Here is a 19,465-nt window from a genome sequence, read left to right on the forward strand (position 1 = left end):
CAGTCCGGCCCGGGTGGGGGTTGGTCAGAGAGCAAATACTCCCTTGCAGACAGCATAACAGGAGACTCTTTCCTCTTTACAACTCACCATTAACATGTAACAACATGCCGTTGCTGGAGACTGTAGGAAGGTGGATATCTGACTATGGTTACCCCCAACTTTTTGCCTAGTGTCTAGCTGGTTTTTCGACTTAGTTGGCCTGAGATCCTGCCATTCAGGGTCTCAGGCTGTCTGCTCTCTCTTTAAAATGGACTCCATGTACCCTAGGTACATTCCCAATTGGTAAGGATCACCTTATTGGACCCTGTACAGTGTACCCTAGGTACCCAGGGCATAGGTGTACCCTAGGCCTCCCAGGGGCTGCAGCATGTATTATGCCACCCCTGGTTTGGCCTTCCAGTCAGACACAACTGGCTGATCACTCAGCTGGGGCAAGGTCGTGTAATCACCCCTTGCTTAGATATAGTATGCCTATATCTACCTTTATATATAGACACATGTGTACCTATCAGTCACTCCTATGGCAGGCCTTAACAATCCTGGAGGCAGAGTGCTTGGTAACATGTGAGATGGTGCTCTAGCATGAGCTGAGCCTGTCTGCAGCTTTCGGAACCATGTCCTTATAGCTGTTCTATGATATAGCCTACCATATACTCTTAAAGTGCCTTATAATCTTAAACGGTTATGGTAACTATGGTTTGGCTTTATCAAAACATGTCGTGTAAGGTGTCTAACACTTTGGAATAATACCCCCATACCATTTCTGGTGATGAGGATATTATTCCCCCCTTCTAGAGGGAGAGACATGTTAAAATCCTACTTTGCTGTTTAACTCTAACCAAAGCCTCAGCATCACAAAATGGATGCTGCTGCCACAGACACAAGTCTGACCTCCTGCTGCTGGGAGTGATCCCGGCAAGGGAGGCTTGGACAATAGGTTTCCTGCTTGGGGAGGTGCTAGCACCTCCCCAGACAGACTTTAGTGTATTGGGGCAGGGAGGGCTGAAAGGAATGAGACATGCCTGGGGCACACAAGGTGTCCCCTGCATAGTCCAGTTCAAACCGGTGCTGGGGCACTCCAGCCCCAGTCCTGGCGCGAAACTGGACAAAGGGAAGGGGGTGTAACCACCCCCCTCCCAGGTCCCACCCATAAGGCGTGACCTAGCAGGCAACCCAGCCCCCCAGATTAGTATAAGAGTGGTAGCTGGGCCCCAGGAGATTAGATTATCCTGAACCTGCAACTTGAACAGAAACTCTGGACCTTCAACATTCGACGAAAGAAGAAGACTGAAGAATCTCCCTTGTGGCCAAGGAGTGGCTACCCTGTGCAAACAGGCACCATCAAGAGACTACCCTTTGCTTTGCTGAAGTTCTACGAGGGACCGACTGCAGAGCCCGACCAGAGCCTTGACTTCCAGACTTCTCCGACCCTGATCCACATCCACAGCCGAGCTGAGATCCGTGGAGGCGACGAGAGACGTGGGACCGGCTACCTGGGAAAAGTGGCTAGTATCTTCCAGCGCAGCTTCTGAGGCACCCTCGAAGTTGTGCACCGTGGATTGAGAAGCCCCAACCCCAAGCACCATCTGCACCAAAGATCAGCCCCCCACACTCCACGAGTCCTGCGTGGGGCCCTTCTGCATTTTCCTGCTTGCCGCGTCTGTCCGGTTGCTTGCCCGTTGGCTAGTGGCCTTTGTGATGACGCATCCAGAAATCTTCACCACTGGTTTGGCTCCTCCAGACTGGCTCCCGCTTCCTTGCAAAAGAGAAGCACCCCAGACCTTCCTGGTCTGCACCAGAAGCAAGTCCTCCGTTCTTCGTGGGTTCCGCTTGCCAAGGCTTGGTGAGTCCTAGTCCAACTTCGACGCCGCCGACAGCAAGAGCCTTCGTGGGACAGCTCGCCTCCTGGTCCTGGTCGTCCTCGACGTTCCCTGGTCCTCGTGGCTGCAGCGACAAGCTTCACCTTCACCTGCAATCTTCACGACATCGCCTGGCTCCTCCCTGGTTCCACGTGGTCACTGGCTAGTGACCTTGACTCTGTCCCTTCTGCTTGCAGGTCTCCTCTCTTCTTGATCCCAGCCTTGGGATCCACCGGACACTCTTCACTGACTGCCTGTCAGCAACTTTCCTTCAGGCATCCATAGAAGTCCACGACGAAACCCGACGCAAGTTCACACCTATGCACCCGCAGCCTGTGGGCTAGGTAACTTGGGTACTTCGGTGCTCACAAGGGTAGTGACTATCCTAGGGTCTAGTTTCCGAGTCTCGACTCTCTAGCTGCTTCAGAAGTGTCCTTAAACTGTTAATTGCTAACAACTACTATTTCTATCGACTTTTACGCATTACGCGTGAGTGTTTCCTGTCTGCACCTGAATCCCGTGGGCCTCCCACTTCCTAACTGTTGGTAGTGTAGTGTAGCCCCAGCGATTCCCTAGGCCTAGGCCTATCCTATTTCCGTGACAGTGGTCCTTATACCGCTTACTTAGTATATGATTTGCGTGGCCCCTAGGGCCTAACTGTATTACTTACCTGTGTGACTTAATGTATGCTTAAATAAGACTGTGTTGTACTTACCTCTAATCTCATAAAGAGTGCTGAGGGTTTGACTAGAATAAATACACTTTATTTTATATATGTATCTGTTGTGGTGTCCTTTCATTTGGTATTCAAGGGATTATATATGGTATCACAGCTGGCTTCACATGCCATTCAGAGTTTAGCCTAAGACTGCTCTTGTCCATGCTACCACTAGGATAGCTGGTCTATAAGGTTGACTTTACAACCAATCACCATAAGGGTATTTGGACTGATATAAGGTGTACACTAGAACTAGTGACATCAAACATCAGGCCAACTTCTCACAGAGACCCCATGGCCATTAAAACAATCATTAAAAGTTTAGGATTTAGGTGCAGGGAAACGACTCGCCTTTGAATAGAGGGTTTTGTGGAGGGGTGACTCTGCTAAACTGCAACTGCATGCAAGGGGAAGTAGGGGCGCTAGACAAGGGGAAGCACAGGAGCAGCCAGGGGCCCAGTGTATTAGGAGTTTCCTTGTTATAGTGAAACTTGATTGGGGTCAGCAGATCTTCAATGGCGACTGCTATTTCCCAGCTCACAACTTGTCGCATAACTTCTGTGTCTGCCTCATATCTGCTTCTGCGAGAATTTGAAGTTATTTATGGCTTGCATACCTGCTTAAAATGTAATTAACAATAAATATATTTTTCTGTTTCTGTTTTCTCTGGTTTGCATGGGGTTCAAATTTGTTCGCTCACATACGTGGAGGTGGCAGGGTGGGGTTTTATGCAAATCAGTCAATAACAGCACAGCTTACCATGAAGAGCTGCTGTCACTCCAAGCCAATGACAGTACAGCTTACCATGATGAGCTGCTGTTCCTCCAAGCCAATCACAGTACAGCGTACCATGATGAGCTGCTGTTCCTCCCAGCCAATAACAGCACAGCTTGCCGTGACGACCTGCTGTTCCTCCAAGCCAATCACAGTACAGCTTACAATGGTGCCCTGTTATTCCTCCCAGCCAATCGCAAATCAGCGACCAGTAAAAGCCAGTTACAATCAGTTTATCTTTTTCTGAGCGGACATGGCCATGGAGCATCCGACCGCTTTACAAGAATGTTACTTAAAACTGAAGAAAAGTACTAAAGTCACGACTCCAATCACAGGGAAAACAGAAGAGCTCTTGTGTACATTATAATGAGAGGTGTCACTCATTCACCATGAAAAGGTTTGCAAGGACGGCTAGAGAAGGACCCCTTTTGAACCATGTGAAAGCAAGAAAGACTTCTCCCTGACCACAGGAACTCTGACAGCAAAAGAGGTTACTCTAAATAGCCCAAGAGTCACTGACAGCGAGAGAGGACTGGCATACAGCCACTGATAGCGAGAGTGAGGTCTGGCATAGAGCCACTGACAGCGAGAGAGGGTTGGCATAGAGCCACTAACAGCAAGTGAGGTCTGGCACAGAGCCACTGACAGCAAGAGAGGGCTGGCACAGAGCCACTGACAGCAAGAGAGGGCTGGCACAGAGCTACTGACAGCAAGAGAGGGCTGGCACAGAGCCACTGACCGAGAGAGAGGTTTGGCACAGAGCCACTGACCAAGAGAGAGAGGTTTGGCATAGAGCCACTGACTGCAATAGAGTGCTGGCAGAAAGTCACTGACCGCAAGAGAGTTCTGGCATAGAGCCACTGACTGCAAGAGAGGTCTGGCATAGACCCACTGACTGTAAGAGAGGTCTGGCACAGGGCCATTGACTGCAAGAGAGGTCTGGCATAGAGCCACTGACAGCGATAGAGGGCTGGCATAGAGCCACTGACAGCGAGAGAGGGCTGGCACAGAGCCACTGACAGCGAGAGAGGGCTGGCATAGAGACAATGACAGCGAGAGAGGACTGGCATAGAGTCACTGACAGCAAAAGAGGTCTGGCAGAGAGTCAATGACAGTGAGAGAGGTCTGGCACAGAGCCACTGACAGCGAGAGAGGTCTGGCATAGAGACACTGACAGCGAGAGAGGTCTGGCACAGAGACACTGACGGCGTGAGAGATCTGGCACAGAGCCCCTGACAGCAAGAGAGGTCTGGCTCTGAGCCACTGACAGCGAGAGAGGTCTGGCATAGTGCCATTGACAGAGAGAGAGGGCTGGCACAGAGCCACTGACAGCAGGAGAGGGCAGGCACAGAGCCACTACAGCAAGAGAGGTCTGGGTCAGAGCCACTGACAGTGAGAGAGGTCTGGCACAGAGCCACTGACAGCGAGAGAGGTTTGACATAGAGCCACTGACACAAGAGAGGTTTGACAAAGAGCCACTGATAGCAAGAGAGGTCTGGAATAGAGACAGTGAGAGAGGTCTGGTATAGAGAGAGGTTTGACATAGAGCCACTGACAGCGAGGCGAGAGGGCAGGCACAGAGCCACTGACAGCGACAGGGGTCTGGCATAGGGCCACTGACAGCAAGAGAGGTTTGACATAGAGCCACTAACAGCAAGAGAGGTCTGGCACAGAGCCACTGACAGCGAGAGAGGTCTGGCACAGAGCCACTGACAGCGAGAGATGTCTGGCATAGAGCCACTGATAGCGAGAGAGGTCTGGCATAGAGCCACTGACAGCGAGAGAGGGCTGGCACAGAGCCACTGACAGCAAGAGAGGTTTGACATAGAGCCACTGACAGCAAGAGAGGGCTGGCACAGAGCCACTGACAGAGAGAGAGGTTTGGCACAGAGCCACTGATAGCGAGAGAGGTCCGGCATAGAGCCACTGACAGAAAGAGAGGTTTGACATAGAGCCACTGACAGCAAGAGAGGTCTGGCACAGAGCCACTGACAGAGAGAGAGGTTTGGCATAGAGCCACTGATAGCGAGAGAGGTTTGGCACAGAGCAACTGACAGCGAGAGAGATCTCGCATAGAGACACTAACAGCGAGAGAGGCCTGGCATAGAGACACTGACAGCAAGAGAGGTCTGGCACAGAGCTACTGACAGCAAGAGAGGGCTGGCACAGAGCCACTGACAGAGAGAGAGGTTTGGCACAGAGCCACTGACAGAGAGAGAGGTTTGGCATAGAGCCACTGATAGCGAGAGAGGTTTGGCACAGAGCAACTGACAGCGAGAGAGATCTCGCATAGAGACACTAACAGCGAGAGAGGCCTGGCATAGAGACACTGACAGCAAGAGAGGTCTGGCATAGAGCCACTGACTGCAAGAGAGTGCTGGCATAGAGCCACTGGCTGCAAGAGAGTGCTGGCATAGAGCCACTGGCTGCAAGAGAGCGGTCGCCCACCGACAATGCAAGTAACAAATAGAACAACACAATCTAATGGCAGACTGCGTGCAAACTGCATGACAAATGCATGGTACAAAGCATGACAACTTGTCACTCCACATGCATTTGACTACAATACATAAGAAGCGATGCCTGTGCTTGCGCGCATTAGTATATTAAAACTAGCCCTGCTGACCTTCAAGAGCTCTTTAGATCTTCGACTGACATAGAAGCAAAGGCAGAACTATAGTGAAGGCAAAGGAGCCTTTCAATATAGTCTTGCTATTGGCTCTCTGTAAAATGAGGATCAAGTGGCACAGGAGCATTCATTGTAGTCAAAAGTTCAGGAATATAATAAAGACTCGATTGTCATTCCCTTTGTCAGGATACTGGTCTATCGGATAGTGGCCCGTCAGGTGAGTGGGTGCCGTGAGCACTGCCCTGAGTGTGAAGCTTCTTTGCACACTGCCAGCGGCGAGGCTGACAGTGCGTCACAGAGGCTTTACCCTTGTGGAGAACGCACTAGACGAGGATGCCCAATGACAAGGCTAAGTTTGCTGGGACGCCTTGAATTTCACAGTGTTTGGCGATGGTGGCGGCCATCTTGGTTACCTGGGTATAACTTTCCTACTGTTTTATGGCGTCCTAGCTAGGCAACCAAACTACAAAGGTGGAGCGACTAGAACATGCAGATTCGCACTTCGTTTCGGAAGGATACTTCCTCGAGAGTCTGCTGAAGGACAATCTGTGAGTATTCTGGACATCGAGTTCCGTTGGAAAACAAACTTTGACTTTGAAAGTCTTATTTTTAATATTAATTCAAAGACTTTCGGATTAATTACATTTTCAAACTATAAAAGTGTTAGTGATTACGATATATATATGTATGTATGTATGTATGTATGTATGTATTAAGTAAAACGTGTGATTAGAATAGGAATCACAAAGTGAGGAATGTTGATTATTTTCCAGCTGCACAAAGGACAAGCCAGAAGCGAAGCTGTGCGTTATCAAAGGCACATATTACAAAGCCTGCGGCCCTCATCTTGCTAATAAAGAAGGAAGTTGATCACTTTAGTTGTCATTTTTATCTCATTATATTTCAGTTTCAGGAAGGTCAGTTCCTGCCAAGGATGCCGCGACCCGGATACACAGATATAACTTAGGGGAACTCCCTTCGTTGTTAGAGCTACGGCCACGTCGTCCATCCTGGGCCTCTTGCCTGAATCGTACGTCAGCACAGTTGCGTTTCGTGAACATGTAAAGACATGAACCATGTTGTCATTTTGCCAATGTCTGAAAGACCAATGTTACACTAAAAGGCCATGGTATGTCCCATTATACATGTGGAGGAAGTTGTTGGGATTCCCTGAATTGTGCATGTAGCTTCAGCATAATAAAATCTGAATTCTCTTTGCAATCCATTTTGTGGGCTCTGGTTCAAAAGGAAAATGTTATTTACCCTTTAAGCATTAATTCAAGGCATGTAGTGCTGCAGATTCACATGCTGAGCATACTCCTGCCATCTAGTGTTGGACTTGTGCAAGTTGTTTCTCTTCCAAGAAGCCTTTCGAGTCAGAAGGTCTAGTGACTCCGCCTATTGCTGGTGATGCGCATGGGCATTGGCTACATTCTTAGATTGCTTTATTTCCGGACAAAGGATAAGGCTGTAGATGGAGCACAAAATACAGAAAAAGATGACCATGCGAAAATACAGAAAAAGATGACCATGCGAAGGAAGATTAAAGAAAAATATCTGCAACATCAAAAGGCTTCTGGAAGGAGGGCGAGCATGTGAATCTACAGCTCTGCAGGCCACAAACAGTTCCCTAGAGGGTAATTAACATTTTCCATCTGTGGCAAATGCAGCTGCAGATACACATGCTGTGCATAGCTTGTAAAACAGTTCTCCGCGAAGTGGTGGCTAGCAAGAGGATGTTGCAGAAGACAAAGTGTGCGTGTAGGACAACCTGCGTAATGCTAGCTTGTTGGCGATGTAAGACGACCAAACATTAATATTTAGTAACAGTGTGGGGAGGAGACCAGGAGGCTGCTTTGCAGGTGTCGGCTATAGGAATATTACCTAAGAGAGCCAAATAAACTCATTTTTTACAGGTTGAATGAGGTCTGAAAGGGACAGGCAAAGGTCTTTTGGCATAACAGGTCTGTATGCATTTAACCAGCCAGTGTGCTATACTTGCCTTATAGAGAACACACCCTTTGTGTGGTTTCCACAAAGAGACAAAAAGCTGCTGTGTCTTACGGAAAGGCTTTGTTCTGTCAATGTAATACATGGGGTTCTTTTGACATCTAATGTGTGAAGAGCTTGTCTGTTACCTTCTATGGATGTCGGAAGAACACTGGCAGTTCTATGGTTTGGTTAAGGTGGAAACGAGAGATCACCCTAGGGAGGAAATTGGGGTTTTTCCTGTAGACTACTCAGTCAGAGTGACTTGGATAAAAGGCTCCTCTAGGGTAAGAGCTTGAAGCTCACTGACATGCCGGAGGGAAGTGATAGCTACTAAGAAAGCTACCTGCCAGGAAAAGAACCACAAGGCGCATGAGTAGATTGGCTCAAAAGGAGGTCCCATCGGCCTTGTTAAAACAATACTCCTCTCCATAAACGCCTTAATAATAGGAACCCTGAAAAGGGAAGTGTGCTCCCTGGTCTACAGGTAAGCGGCCACAGCTGTCAAACGAAGTCTGATGGAAGCATATGAAAGGCCTGACTTCTGAAAGTGAAGCAGATAGCAGGCCATATCCTGCACTGCTGTTTGAAAGGGGCCATACACCTAGGAAGTCAGTGGTGTATGAACCTTTTCCACTTACCAGCTTAGATAGAAGCAGGCAGGCAGAGTTTGGCAACAAGTCACAGCTAGTCTACAGTTCTTGCGTTCTTCTGGTAGTGGGCCTGCAGACCTCTGTAAGGATAAACATACATTGTGAAGGGAGGCTGAGATACCCAAACTCTAGGAGCCAAATCGGAAGATTCAGCTGCCTGGGGTCGGGATGCCTCAGTGTGCCTTGATTCTGTGAAAATGATTCGTTCGCTTGGGCATCTTCTTGTGAGGCACTAGAGCGGATGTATGATGTTACAACGCATGCTTTTACAACGCATGCTGTTACAACAAAATTTTTACAACGCAAATGCAGTGACAACGCAAGTCTTTACAACGCAAGTCTTTACATCGACTTGCACTAGATGGCGTGCTAACATTAAAAAAAGTGTAATTTACTATTCTAACTCCAGTCCACGTAACAGTAGGGAAGGTGTTTGGATAGTAAACTACACTATTTTTAATGTTAGCACGCCATCTAGTGCAAGTCGATGTAAAGACTTGCGTTGTAATGGCATGCGTTGTCAATGCATTTGCGTTGTAACAGTTTCGTTGTAATGGTAGTGCGTTGTAAAAGTTGCGTTGTAAAGGTTGTTCCCCCACTAGAGCAGTTCTAGGAGAGGGGTGAACCAGTGCTGCCTGACCCAAGTTGGGGCTATTAAGATAAGGGCGATGGATGCGTGCAGAAGCCTGCGAACTATGAATGGAAGACGTAGGAGATGCGGAAAAAGCGTAGGCAGATATAATATCTCTGCCCAATTCATCCATAGTGCACTGCCCATGGACTGCGGGTGTGGGAACCTGGAGGCAAAGTTTGGGCATTTTGCATTTTCTGCAGTGGCGAACAGGTCTATCTGAGGGAACCCCCAATGTTGGACTCACGGTATGCGGAGTTGGGGATGGAGTTCCCACTCGTGGACTTATTGCTGCATCCTGCTGAGCATGTGTGTGAAATTGTTGTCCATTGCTGGAATGTACTCTATCGGTAGATAGATCACCCACCGCAAAATGCTTTGGACTAGAACAGGTAATTGCAGAGAGAGTGCTGCACTGTTCCTGAAGGTAGAACATGACAGTTGTGTTGTCTGTGCAAACGAGCACTACCTTGTGTTATTTGCGAGGAAGGAACGCCTTGAGAACTTGCTGGATGACTAGTAGCTGCAGGCTGTTGAAGTGGAGTCCCTCTTGATGGGGTGGTCACAAGCCTTGAATGGTCAGTCCGTGTATGTGCGCCCCCAGCCGTGAGGGAGGCATCCGTGGTGATGGTGATCTGTGGCACTGGGATCAGAATTTGCAGATTGTTGCAGCTCCACCACCGCAGAGAGCGATGAGTACGGCCCCAGATCAACACAGATCCTCTCAGTGACCCTCCGCTTGTGACCACAGTGTAGCTAGGCACTACTTCAAAGGATGCATCTGTAACTTGGCATGTGAGACTTTAGCAGTGCAGGTGACATTCATACCAAAGAGGCAATTGACCTTTCTGCCCGTTACCTGGCGATCTGGCCGAAAAAAGGGAGTAGCGTTTGGAAAGCTTTGATCATTGCGGGACTTGGACATGCTTTTCCTGTGACAAAGAGAAGCATGGCCCCTAGTGTAGGAAAGCACCCCTTTTGTCTTGGTCACCCTCAAATTTTGAAACTGGTACTGATTTCTTTCGACTGATGTGCACTTGGTCCCAGGGCTAGTGCTCTTTCTCTGAAACGAAAAAACAACAGTTGATGGACAGAATGCAGAACAATGTCATACATTCACCCCAGTACAGAGATCTGGGCCCAAATCCATCGCTTTGTTGCTCACCATGCCATTCCAGTTTGAACCCAGCCATATGCAAATCAGTCTTGACCCTGTGCCTCATGGGAACAGTCCAGCCCGAACTGCCAAGCCAGGTCCTCCCTGGACAAGAAACAAGCATCCTAGGACCGGTTTCGGGGTTTCACCCCTCTTCAGCCAGGATAGCTTGATTCCAGTGGCATGGAGAGCACGGGACTCACGTCTGAGTATACCCGTCCCACTTGGGGTGACAAATGCGAAACGAATAGTTTCTTACCTGCCGGTGTAGTTTTGCAGCTTGAATATCTTTGAGGATTCACTATGCTGTGCATTATTCCGCGATCTGGTGGTTGGGTCCGGATTCGTAGTCTTTCTTTTTTTTTTGTTGTTTTTTTTTGTAGCCCAGGTGGGCGTCGATGTCTCACCATTTGGTGCACCTCTCGTGACGTCGTCGTGCTTCCTGCGGAAGTCCCACCTTTGGGGCGCCATCTTCGGGTTCTTTTTACCCCCCTTTTTTTTTTATTTTACCTTAGGCGTTCTCTTAATTTCCTTTTCCAATTTCTTTTAGTATTCCACTTATTCTGCTGTTCCATGTCCTTCCACCTCTTCCTCCATCCTCATCTTCCTGGTGGAGGTGGGTGGGTTCGCTAGTGAATCCAGAAAGATCTTCAAGCTGCAAAACTACACCGACAGGTAAGAAACTATTCGCTTTGCAGCGTGAATCTTTCTGGATTCACTATGCTGTGCATAGACTTTGTAGCGGTTTGTTATCTTTGTGGCGGCTGGGTGGTAGATGAGTGTTGGCTGTTGAATATGTGTTGAAGCACCTTCTGTCCTACTTGTGCTTCCTTGTTCATCTGAACGTCCACGCAATAGTGCTTAGTGAACGTGTGCACCGAAGTCCATGTTGCCGCCAGGCATATGTCTTGAATGGGCGTATTTGCCAGAAAGGCAATAGTTGCTCCATTCTTCCTTGTGGAGTGGGCTCGTGGCCCCTCCGATAGCTCCTGCCCTGCTTGTTTGTGGCAGAATTGTATTGTCAGTGCAATCCATTGTGCAATGGTGTCTTTTGTCACGGGTCTACCCAGGAAACTAGTTGCAAAGGAGACAAAGAGTTGCTTGGTCTTCCTGTGCTCTTTGGTCCTCTCAATGTAGTGCATCACTGCCCTTCTTGCGTCCAGGGTGTGCAGTGCCCTTTCTGCGCTTGTCGTGGGGTTTTGAAAGAAACTCGGTATCTGAATTGTCTGGTTCATATGGAATGCCGACACCACCTTAGGCATGAAGTGTGGGTCCGTTCTTAGAACCACCCTATCCTTGTGTATCTGGATGTAGGGCTCTTGCAGTGTCAGTGCTTGCAGCTCGCTCACTCTGCGCAGCGAGGTTATCGCTACCAGGAAGGCTGTTTTCATCGTTAGCATTTGCAGCGTGGCCTTGTGGATGGGCTCAAACGTCTCCTTCATAAGCTTGGTTAGGACCACGTTGAGGTTCCATCCTCTTTGGAGGCGCAATTCTTTTCGCCCCTTCCAGGAATCTCTTTACTACCTGTGACGTAAAGAGACTTCCTCCTCTCTCCCCTCGTGTGTAAGCTACGATTGCCGCTAGGTGTACCCTTAGGAAGGATGAGCATAGATTACTTTTTAGTAGGTGTGTGAGATATCTAAGCACCGTTGACTCTTGTCATTTTATTCAGTAGTTTATTTCTGCTGCACCATATTGTGAACCTTTTCCATTTCTGCCCATAGCATTTTCGTGTTGTAGGCCTCCTTGCCTCCCGCAGCACTTGCATAGTGCTTTGAGGAAGATTCAGGTGCGCAAACTAAGTCTTCAGGAGCCATGCCGCCAGGCTGAGGCTCTCTGGTTCTGGGTGCAGGACCTCTCCGTTCTGCATGGAGAGCAGGTCCTTTCTTCTTGTGAATTTGTGAGGAGTGCCTTGTGCCATTTCCACTATTTGAGAGAACCATGTCTGCCTTGCCCACTGTGGTGCCACTAGGATCAGTGTCATGTTGCTGGTCCTGCACTTGTCGAGCACCCTGTGTAACAGCGGTATCGGTGGAAAAGCGTAGGCAAATGTCTTTGACCAACTTATCCATAGGGCATTCCCTTGCAATTGCTGTTCTGGTTGTCTGGATGCGAAGCTTTGGCATTTTGCATTCAGGCGTGTTGCAAACAGGTCTATTGTCGGTGTTCCCCACCTTTGGAATAGCCTCCGTGTTTCCTGTCCATTGAGCTCCCACTCGTGGGATGCCGATGTCTGTCTGCTGAGCCAGTCTGCCTCCACATTGTCCTTCCCTGGTAGGTGTATTGCCAGCAGGTCTATCTTGAGTGGGATGGCCCACCTCCAAATCTCCTGTGCCAGAGTGGAAAGGGGGAACGATTGTGTCCCTCCCTGCTTGTTGATATAGAACATGGTAGTGGTATTGTCCGTCTGTATCAACACTTTCTGGTTGTATAGCTGTTTCTGGAAGGCCTTGAGGGCTAGCAGGACAGTCTTCAATTCCAGGTAATATGTGTCTGACCGCATCTGCCGGAGTCCACAGACCCCTCACCCCGAGTTTGTTCATGTGCGCTCCCCATCCTATTTGTGATGCGTCCGTGGTAATGGTGACAGTTGGGTTTGGTGGTTTCAAGGTCTTTCCTGTAGTTAAGTTCTCCCTGTTCCACCATGTTATCTCCTCCTGCACTGCGTGCGTAACAACCACTAGATCCTCCCAACTCCCGCTTGCTTGTGACCATTGCTGTTGTAGCCATTCTTGGAATGGTCTCATGTGAAGGCGTACATTGGGGACTAGGTGGATGCATGACGCCATCATCCCCATGATCTTGCTCACTGTTCTCACTGTCAGAACTCGCCCCTTCTGGTAGAGACGCGTCTCCTTCAGCAGGGCTATTGTTCTTCTGTCGCTGGGCATCACCGTTCCGTCTATGGTGTTGATCTTCGCCCCCAGGAAGATCTTCACCTGCTCTGGTTCTATCGATGACTTCCCCCAGTGTATCGAGAACCCCAGGTTTGTTAGTGTTCTTGTCACCCGTTCTGCGTGCTCCTCGCACTTTTCGTGAGTGCTTGCTTTGACTAGCCAGTCGTCTAGGTAAGGATACACATGAATCCCTTCCCTTCGTAGGTACGCTGCTACTGCTGCAAGGCATTTTGGGAAGACCCTTGGGGCTGACTTTAGGCCGAATGCCAGGGTTGTAAACTGATAATGATCCTGGTTGATGCTGAACCTTAGCAGGTTTTTGTGTCACCTGTTCATTGGGATGTGCAGGTAGGCGTCCTTGAGGTCCACGTTGGACATGAAGTCTCCGCCTCGTATTTGGGGTAGCACTTCTTGTAGTGATGTCATTTTGAATTTTTGCGTCTTTATGAATTTGTTTAGGAACCTTAGGTCCAGGATGGGTCTTAGGGATTCGTCCACCTTTGGTACAAGGAAGTAGTTTGAGTACACCCCCTTGTTTCTTTCTCTGCGTGGCACTAGTTCTATGGCCTTCTTTTGCAGTAGTTGAAGTGTCTCCTCCCTGAGTTGAGCGAGCTCCTGACCCGAGCGCTGTCTTCTCTTTGGTTTCTTGTTTGGAGGCCTTTTCTCTAACTCTATGCAGTATCCGTGCTGTATGACGTTGGGAACCCATTTGTCTGAGGTTATTTCTTGCCATTGTTGAAGGTAGAGGCCCAGTCTTCCACCTACCGGTGTTGCATGCTCGTAGGCACTTGTTTTGTGTAACCCCCTTGGTGTTCTTACATTGCGCTTCACCCTTTGGGGTATGCTGTGGGTGAGCGTCCTTTTGTGTGTGTAGTCACTTAGATGAGGGTTGGTCTCCCCCTCTCCTCCTTTGGCCACGTCCGTTTCCTCTCCCTCGAAAGGACTGGCCTCGAGGCTGGTACTGCCAGTTCTGCTTCCGCTGTCCCTGCTGGTTGTGACTGTCACCCTGCTGCCCGTGCTGGAATGTCTGGTGCGACGTACCCTGCTGGCTTCCTCCCCTTACGTAGGGTCTCCGATTTGGGGTACCTCTTCGCATTCCTCTGAATTGCAGGGCTCCCATGGATCTTGCGGTCTCATTTTCCTTTTTCAGCTGGGTGAGCTTCTCGTCCACCGTTTCCCCGAACAGCGTTTCACCGTTGAAAGGGGTGTTCAGTATGTTATTCTGGACTTCCTGCTTGAATCCAGAAATTCTGAGCCAAGCCTGTCTCCTTTCCGTGATCCCTATGGCCATCAGTCTGCTCGAAGTGTCCGCCCCGTCCGATGCAGTCTTGATGCATGAGTTGGCGATATTCTTCCCTTCCTCCACTAGATGGGAAGCTCTTTGACGGTACTCTTCTGGGAGATGCTTGACTAGTTCCCCCATCTCATCCCAGTGCTGGTACTGGTGCCTGTTCAGTAGCGCGTTTGAGTTTGCCATGCGCCAGTGCATTGCGGCGGTTCTTTCTACCTTCCTTCCAGTGAGGTCCATCCTTCTGCTTTCCTTATCAGGAGGTGGCCCCGAGGTCACCGGCACATTGGCTCTTTTCCTGGCCGTGGAAGCAATGATGGAATCTGCCGTGACCGATCCCTTGATGTAAGGAGGATCCTGCGAGGAGTGCTTGTACTTCTTTTCCGTTCTGGGTGTGATGGACCGGCATGTTCCCGGGTCCTTAAACTCCTCCTTCCCTTGGTTCATCACCCTTTGGAGCATGGGGAGGAACTGGCTCCTCGTCTGGATGGGGAGCAGAGTTTCGAGTAGAAAGTTTGCTTGCGGCTTCTCCTTGTCCAATTTCACACCAAAGGCTGCTGCAGCACTCTTGACGACCAAGTTGTACGCCCCAATGTCGTCAGGCGGCGAAGGCCTCGAAGGGTACGAGTCCACGGGCTCTTCGGGGTTTTCGGTGTCGATGTCCTGCCATTCCAGCTCCTGACTCGTCGACGGCGCCGAGCCGTAGAAGGACTGCTGATCCTCATCATCACCTTCTCCCTCATAGTAGGTGCCTTCCTCCTCCTCTTCAGGACTTCTCGACTGCTTTTCGGCGTCGAAATCCCCTTCTTCCTCGATTTCAATGACCTCCGTCTGTTGTAAATTGCAACTTCGATGTGATTAAGCATTTACTAAAGACATGAATTCTCCTCCCTTACACATGTTCCTTTTGTTATGTTGACTGAAGTCTGGACTCCATTTTGTACTGTCATGTCTCCACGTGCTCAACACGAGGAGAGTCTTATCTTTGTGTTAGTTGCTCTTGTAATCTGCCTAGTAACAGTCTATAAATAGTTCCTTTGTCCGTCTGGCGCAGGCCCAGACTTGACCACATCTGTTATCAGTTAGTCCTTGCTTGACCATGTTTTCGCGGGCTTAAGGAGTATGTCAGCTCCGCCCACATATCGATCTTGTATTGCAAATGTCCATAAAAGGTAACATTCTTTCCCTCATGTTGTATCCTCCCACTTATGAGCCCCTCTGTTGTGTATAAAAGGGGACCGTGTACGCAAGTTCTTTGTGCTACTCTATGCAATACCGAAGGGTATTGTATGGATTGTAGGACCACCCTTAAGGGTTAATAAACCTTGTCTTTGTACTTTGCAGTTTCCGTGCCAACTTCCTTATAGATTCCTTTACAGGAGAGCGAACCCTTGTGTCCTGCGGGCCTAGCTGGGGCCTGTATTCATCAATTGGCGCCCGTCACGTGGGGCTCATCGGCGACTCGGATGCTCGAAGGATTGGTCGCGACGAAGGTGAGGAATTTGGCCGGGGATGTGATCACTGCCAGAGGCACTTTAGTCCTGGCATCCCGAGGTTTTTCTTCCTTCCCTTCCGAGCTGACCATCTGGGTGGCGCCGGTCCTCGACTGAGACCTCTTCTGTCGGTCCTGCCGTGACAGCCGTTTGGGCGAATTTTGGAGCTTGGCAGTTGGAATCTGGACTCTTGATTGGTAAGAACCGTCGTACGGTACTTGCTCCGAGTTTTTGAAGCCTGGGTTGGCTATTTGAGTTTGATTTGTGATGACCGGTCATATCTCGTATTGATTATTGTGAGAATATATGCGTTGCAACACATATAGGCAGGTAATGTGGAGATATTTCTCCGGAACTGTGTAACTTTGACCAGCACAACGTTTAAGTGCCATTATTTTGATAATACTGCATATTCTGCATTATTTTTGAGCATGCCTGCTTTTAGCGCACTCCGTAAGTGGTGCTGCTGTTTTGGAAACCGGTTAAACCTCGAGGAATCTGCTCCAGCTCCCCCAGAGGGGACTCCTAATAGGGATATGTATGTGAAGCATGGTCTTTCCTCCATAATGTACAGCACAGTATGGAGGAAATACACCAAGAAGGATCCTGAGTTACGGTGGCCGTTGTATGGGTCGTTTGATATACGTAAGATTGAGTATGTGGAACAGTGTATGTGTAAACGGCGTGCGCGGCAAGACATGTTTGAATGTGTGCGACTATGGGTGAAGGAAGTGCGTGAGCGAGAGAAACGCGAGAAAGCGCTGTTTGATAAAGAGCAACGAAAGAATGATCATGTGAGAGCGCAGGAAGCAAAGCGTCGGGAGGAAAGAGAACAGACGGAGAAACAAGAGAAAGAACATAGGTTACAAGTCTCGGGTCAATATGCTGTTCGTCAGCCACTCTATCCTGTCCTTAATAATCATGACGATGATTTTTATTTATTAGATCGTTCTCCGCCTCCTTATGTTGGCGCGTCTGCCCCGAGGCCACAAGATTCTGGATCGGGTTCGAGTAAGGTAGATACGCGGTCCATGTTATTGGCTGAGCGAATGGGTGAGCTTCGACAGTTTTCCTATCGTGCATGTAAGGGCAAGTTATCCCTTGCTGAGCTGTTGGCTTCTTGGGAGTCGTGGCAGGATAGAGAAAGGTTGTATTTCTTGGGACACTTTTCTGATGAAGTGATTGCTGCCTTTCGGAAATATTCCAGTGTCTTTGAACCGGACGATGTGGTATTAGATGCTAAAGCATTGCGTAATGGTGTTTTCTCTCCCTCTAAGGCGCCGGAGGCGGTTCGGCGACTGTTTGCGTTGCGAGATGCGGCGAAAGATCTTAAAGAGAAAGCACGCCAACACCTTGAGGAGGAAAAGCGGTCGGATTCGCGTACTGGAGGCGGCCATTCATCCACCTCTCAATCAGATAAGAGCGATCCAGTGCATGCTAAACCAATGCGCGAGGCGGCGCCTTTGTATGTTCCTCCTAAAGGAACGGGGACTAGCTCGGATATTACCTCCGCCGATGCTAAGGGATATTTTGTGTATAATTGGGTTTATACTCCCTGGCACAGGGCTGACGTCATGGCATTAAAGAATGCGTTGCCTGATCCCCGCAAGAATCCAGCGGCCTTTTACGAAGAAGTCGAGGGGGCCTTGAATTCTTGTATTATGACCTTAGCGGATATAGATTTGTTCTTTGGGCTTATTCTACCACCAGATATGTGGCGATCCGTGCGGAAGGTAGATGATGTTGCCACTTTTAAGGCTCGATGGTCTGAACTTGAGGATGAGGATAGGGAGAGAAAGCCCGCGCAGAAACCACCTCAGATTATTTTAGATCTCCCCGCTGCTATTTTGACTAAGTTGAAGACCATCATTCCCCCTAAAAAGATTGACTGGAATATGCTAGCCTCGTGTAAGCAGAAAGCCGATGAATCAGTTGCAGATTTCTTTACACGCTTTGAGGAGACGTTCCATGATTTTAGTGGTCAGTCTCTTACGGATGATACGGGTCGGCACCTTTTTGCTGACAAATATGTGGCGAATTTATTACCGGCAATTGCAGCTCGCCTCAAAGCGAGTGAAAGTTCTTGGTCCACTACGACCCCGACAGCCCTTCTGACTATAGCTCAGTACTATGAGCGCCAGGAGCTAGAAGCGAAGGGGCAGGAGGAAAAGAAATCGAAGGATTTAAAAACGAAGGTGATGTTAGCACAAGTATATGGTCCGCCCCGACGGGGTGTAAATAGAGGTAGGGGAGGATTTTATGGTCCTCCCTCGGGCCGATCTGATCTGAATAGGAATCAATGTGCGTATTGTAAGCAATCGGGGCACTGGGCCAGAGAATGCCCAGCGTTGCATGCTTCACGGCAGGGGCACGGTCAGGGACACACTCAGAGTGGCCCCAGAGGTAGAGGGGGTTTCTCGAATTTTAGAGGGAATTCTAATGATCACGCTCGGTTTGACAGGTCTAATGTTTTCGATCGACAAAACCAGTATCAAGTGTCGGGGATTGACCGTTCTGGGTACCATGATTCTCAGCATGCATAGGAATGCGTTGGATGGGGGTTAGAATCAGTTGAGGTGCCGGTTGATCAGAAAGGTCCTTATGTATCAGCTGAGGTTTTGGGCTCTACTGATCAGTTCCTAGTGGATACAGGAGCGACTCGTAGTGCGCTGTCTAAACAATTGGTTCCGAGGGCTCCCCCATCTGGCTTAATGGTTACATCGGTAGGGTTTGATGGTACACTCTCCCGAAGCCCTCTTTCGCAGCCCCTCACATTTCAGGTCAATTCCTTTTCTGCACCCTGTCCGTTTTTGCTAGCCCCGAACACGCCGGATAATATTATGGGCCTTGATATGCTGAAACACTTCAGAGCTACGATTCGCTGTTCCCCTGCTGGAGTGCGGGTGATATTGAATGACAATTACCCCCTGTCTGAACGGATGTGTGTGGCTACAGAAGATGCTGTGTTAGCTGCCCTCCCCCGTGCTCTGTGGGCCACTTCGGATACTGATGTGGGACAGATGGTGATTCCGCCTGTTCACATTAGTGTCCAGGAGGGGGCGGTGTTACCACGCCTTCCACAGTATCGTATTTCGCAGGAGGGGGAAGAGGCTCTTATACAGATTGTGCAGGATTTGATTAAGGTGGGAGTGGTGGAAGAAGTTCCCTATAATGTTTGTAATAGCCCGATTCTACCCATTCTGAAAAAGGATACGGATGCTAAAGTCTACCGGTTTATCATTGATTTGAGAGAAGTAAACAAGATCGTGATACCCCAGTACCCAGTGGTTTCGGATATTACGACGTTGCTTACTTTGGTCCCACCTACGGCGACCACGTTTTCTGTTATTGATTTGAAAAATGCCTTCTTTTCAATTC

The 19,465-nt window shown here is 49.2% G+C and overlaps 1 protein-coding gene across 1 annotated transcript in view; it reads right to left on the reverse strand.

Annotated features, from left to right (window-relative positions):
* The window catches only part of SAP25 (Sin3A associated protein 25), a 262,512-nt gene that overhangs the window by 23,511 nt on the left and 219,536 nt on the right, over positions 1 to 19,465 (reverse strand).

Source organism: Triturus cristatus, chromosome 12, assembly GCF_964204655.1.
Source record: "Triturus cristatus chromosome 12, aTriCri1.1, whole genome shotgun sequence".
NCBI classification, from domain to species: domain Eukaryota; kingdom Metazoa; phylum Chordata; class Amphibia; order Caudata; family Salamandridae; genus Triturus; species Triturus cristatus.